We start from the raw sequence: 5,421 nt of genomic DNA, 5'->3' as shown, positions 1-5,421 counted from the left end.
TAACAAAGTCCATAAATAATAAAAAAAAATGTATTAATATAATATTTTTGTCTATTTGATATTTTAATATCGTGAAATAGGTAGGATAATCTTTTATTTATTTATTGTTTACAAATTACAACATATTTTATAAATGTCTTGTTGTACAAAATAATATGATGTGTCATTGTAGTTAAAGCAAGTGCATAACATAATGAATATGCAGATTGTCATAGTTTACAGAATCAATAGTTGCTTGTGTTTCAACAATAAGACTATTGTCATATGGCATTAAAGATCGGTTAGTGTTGAACTTGAATAATAAAAATATATTTAAAATGAATAAAGGTAATTTTGTAAAAAAATTATTTACATAAAGATTAATATGATAAAAATTTGATAGATTGATGAAAAATTAATGCATTAATATAAATAATTATAATTCTTTGTTAATATGAGTATGATTATTAATTTTGTATTTATATGTAAATAATAATTTTTAACAAGTTGGCATTACTACAGGGAAAAATTTGAAAACAAATTTCTTTTTGAAAATGATTTTCAATTTACAAACATTGTGAATTATATAAAACAATATATTTAAACTTTAAACAAACATAGGTATAAAACTCATAACTTCGATCCACCAATTATTGTTAGTATAGTTGATTATCTTTATTTTTTATTTTTTAATAGTCCACAACTTAAGATCTTAGTAACGTGTATTACTTGAAAATAGGTATACATGTAAAAATCACATAGTATTCACCTGAAACTTTAAATTTAAATTAAAAATTTTGATAAATGTTTGTAATAATATTATGGAAAGTTAGAGTTCAATATTTTTGTAAGTTATGAAGTGGAAAATGCATGCAAAATAGTTGCACAGATGAGGGACTCATTATGAAACATGCTGTGACTTAAACTAAGGTAAAGTTGTGCTGGAGTCAACAGGAATGGTAATTAATTCAGTTTATCAGTGAATATTGTCCAACTGCATTAATGTAACAAAAGGAATTAAATTTTATGATCCATGTGTGTAATATTGCAGTCAACAACATATAAAAACATGAATTCTTATGAAATAAAAAATCCCGTTAAATAATTTCTTTGAATTTTATTTTTTATTCATTTAAATAATACTTAATTCTAATATAAATTACTATATTTACAAATATAATTATCATTAATTAAGAATCTACAAATATAACTTTTTTTAGAATACAATATATTTTTTTTTTGTTTTTCATATAGGAGTATAATTTTCTGTAATCAAGTAGTTTAAAGTTTCAACTTGCCCAAAAAGGCGAAAAAATCAAAATGTATTAATAAAACAAAATGGCTTCAACATAAAATGAGATCGTCGATCTTACGAACTAAAAATAATCGTTTTTATGGCAGAGATAAACGGGCGCAAAAAAAAAATGTTTTGTCTTCGAATAACAATATAACCAACGCGCAATACAAAAGAAAGAAAATATGTAAACGAAATAATATAATTAATGTCGAGTTTTTATCTTCGCCGTAGGTAGGTACGTAGGTAGTATTACATAATATTATAGGAAGTGTGTCTAGAGTTCTATATAATAACATAATATATATATATATAAATATATAAATATAAAATATATTTATATATAATATATAGTAACGTAACAATGTAAGATTATTATATAAATATATATTTTATAATTTATAATTAAAAAATAAAAATAAATTAAAAATCTACCATTTTACACAATAATATAACTGCTAGAACTGCCGCGAAAAGACTTTAAAAAAAAATCTAAAATTTGACGTTTGATCTCGTTTTTCATTTTTGTTTTACATTACATCGTAATAATATCATACATATACATATATACATACATGCATATATATATGTATATAAATATCATATAAATTGAACAACAGAATGATTTTATACAACGAGCCGTACGAGAATATTATAAGTGAGTACACAATAATATTATTAATAACAATAATAATAATAATAATAATAATAATAATAACGTAATATGGTTATTACTTATTATAAAACCATACAAGGCGATGATCGCTTGAAAAACAAAAGACGAAAGAAAGAAACGAACAAACACATTAAATAATATTCGTATACATACACACATATATATATATATATATATGTATACGGTTAACGTGTTATGTTAACATATATGGTCAACCGTAGAACAATCGTATCGGTGGCGGAGAGGAACGCGATGAGGACGGGCACATCGTCTCGTATTACAAGTTTTGTATTTTATATATATTTAGGTATCACGATGTCATCTTCTCGTCCGCTCGAGTGACGATAACATTACGATTTTCATACAAGCCATATCATATATGGCATGCGTATATTATATTATTATTATTATTATTATGACTAAAAAATCGTATAAAGCGTTTGTTTTCACGAGTAAAATGATAATAATTTTTTAAATTATTAAAAACAAAAACAAAAATAAAAAAAACCATATGATATAACACACAGTCATGTATAGTAATAATAATAATAATAATAATAATAATAATTTATGTGGATGTTTCCGCGAGTGTCGCGCGCGCGATGACTCGACGACGACCATCTAACAACATATCAACGCGTTAAATATCATAGAGTTTTATCGATCGCGAACGTAATACATTATATTACACACGGACGAGGAGGCTGGTAAGGTACGCGCCAACGGTCGACGTCCGACGGGGTCAGTCGCACACGGAAATCGTGCTTTTCCTTTTCTTTCCGTTTGTGCGCGTAAAGTGTAGGTACAGCAGAGGTAACTCAAATAATGGGCGCAGCGTGCGGTTGCACAGCGGACATTTTCAAATCGATTCGGTGGAAGTGGAAATCGATTTGGGTTCGCAGCGGCGGTACCGGCGTGCTATTCTTTCATGCGCGTGGTTTGGGTGGAGGAAGGGTGTGAAGAGGGGCGTCTGATCGAGAAATACGTATTATTTATGACGAATATCACGGTTATTACCTCGGGGGGCCGGTAAAATCGAAACGGTTTTAATTCAAGTCAGGTATCCGGCACAGGTAACGCAGCGTGGATATCACGCACAGAGGAGGGTCTGGAGGATCCGAGATCCCCATCCTCTTGGGCGCGCCTCCGGATCGCTTTCGGTTGTTCGGTAATTTCGTTCTGACTGTAAGACGGCTCTGGTAAGTAGTACCTATTTACGTCCGCCGTACCGGCGCCGAGGTCGAAAACAAATAGGAAAAACTATAAATAGCATCGTCACTCGAACCCTTTCCGCAATTTCTGCCACACCCCGAGCCATGTTCTCATCGTTATAACCGACCGGAAAGGATTCGATTTCGATATTATTATAAACTTTTTTCCGCGTCCAACCACCGCGCGTCATACTCCGTCGTAATAACATCGTCGTACAGGCACGAGTCAAAAATAACCGTACATCTGGTTCCGTTTAAGTGCACCTCCCCCTCCCCCTGCGACAGCGTATAAAAAACGTCCGCGTATACGTAACATGGGAATGACCCGGCGAGTTCGATCGGCGGTCGTGGAACGTGATGCGTGTGTGTGATGTCGAGGTGAAGCTGTTCGATCGAGACAGGTCGTTATCGTGCCCGCCACAGCCGGAGGATGTGACTCGCGCGCGCGTTACGAAAATGTGTGTAAAGGTGTACCATATCATTACAAATCGCGGGAAGGAAAACCACAATAGAAAACGGCTTCGTTTTGTAAATGTTTATATAATATATATAATAATAAGTAAAAACGGGGTAATTGACACTGTTCGTTTTCAATAACAAAACAATAAAAATTGTCTTAACTACCTAAAATATTATTTCTCAGACTAGATAGTATTATTTATTATTTATTTATTTATTTAGTTATTGATTTAAAAAAAAAAGAAAGTTTTTCTTTTAATCACCTAAATTATTATATTTATTGCTGAGACGTTTTGTCGTAATAATATTATATATGTCTAAAAGTAAACATTTTATTTTAAATAATTTATACATATCGCGTGGAATATGTTTTTGATTGTTAAAAAGAAAATGTAACGAGGATCCCGTTCGGTAGGCCCTAGGACGTTATTTATTTTAATTTAATAGGAACTTAGGGATGCAATACAATTAAAAACACAATGCGGAGAACAACTGGCGGAGATGCCCGAAACTAAATTTACGAACACAATGCTAATCATCAAATATAACGTCGAAGGAATTATTTAAGTACAATGAACAGATCTCGTTGACTTTATATAATGACATAATATTATCACAAGGTTTAGTTTTAATAATGTTATTCCTTAACAGTTTCGAAACGAGGCATAAATATCAAACGAAAACGAAAACGTTAAATTAAAATATATCCTCAGACTGGACAGTCTCGTACAATTTGAGCAAGTGAATTTTGTATGAACTGAAAACGTTGAGAATGTAATTTGTAATTCTCAGTTCTGGATGTTAAAAAAAAAAAAAAATAAATGAAAAAAAAATAAAACAAAACAACTAAACAAAACGATATAATAAATCAACATTAAATTTTAATTATATTATAATTTATGCCTCTCCGACACTAACTATACACTACCATGCCAATACTTTTTCGAGTTTTTTTTCTTTTAAATATATATTATATAATATATTTTAAAATTTTAGAAATACTATATAATAATCAATATATTTGAAACACAATATTATTAATACACAATAATTAAATAGTATATAATATTATTATAGAACCACGTGACGCGTGTATGTTGTACTTCGTTCAGTTACGTATTGCCAGGTTCGCGTTCTCGTCGTCGCGCGCTCTCGATGTACCCGGCAGGCCAGAACTGATGATGCCTGCCGACCATGACCATCTGGGCTGGCGGCGCTTGTACGCGATGGAACTCCTGTGGCCCGGGCGGGCCTCGACGCTGTCGTGCCAGCGCCAGGCGCGTGGGCGTCCGGGATCGGGACAGGGACGGCATGCGACGGTCGGCCAGAACAGCGCCTCTGCTGGAACGGCCAGTTCCGTGGGCATGAAGGCCGTAGGAACACTGGTCGAACTCGTACTGGTCGTCGACTCAGCGGCGGCTGTCATGGCGGCCGTGCTGCGCCCGCAGCTGTCGCGCTGCTAAACAACGGCGTAGCGGCGGCGTGGCGTGACGTGCGGCGCGCCGAAATCGAACTCCGTCGGCGTGAACAGCGACGACGGGTGTACCCGCCGGCGGAAGTGGCGGCGGTGGCGGCGGCGTTGGGTGTTTGGCCTGACGGCGGCGGGCCGGCCTGCGCCGCCGCCGCACCGAACGTCGTCACGCTGGCGCGCCGGGGTGTTGTTGCTGCGTGCTGGACGTGGTGTTCGCGGAACCGAACGCTGGGTGGAACGGCTCTCGGGCGACGTTCGCTGATGGGCCCACGCCGGCCGCGCCGTCGGACGTCAGTTCCGGCGCGCTCAGGCATCACCATGTGCGCGGACG

Source organism: Melanaphis sacchari, unplaced genomic scaffold (genome assembly GCF_002803265.2).
Source record: "Melanaphis sacchari strain LSU unplaced genomic scaffold, SCAv2.0 Contig11_pilon_pilon, whole genome shotgun sequence".
Classification (NCBI taxonomy): domain Eukaryota; kingdom Metazoa; phylum Arthropoda; class Insecta; order Hemiptera; family Aphididae; genus Melanaphis; species Melanaphis sacchari.
This window is presented reverse-complemented; position numbering follows the sequence as displayed.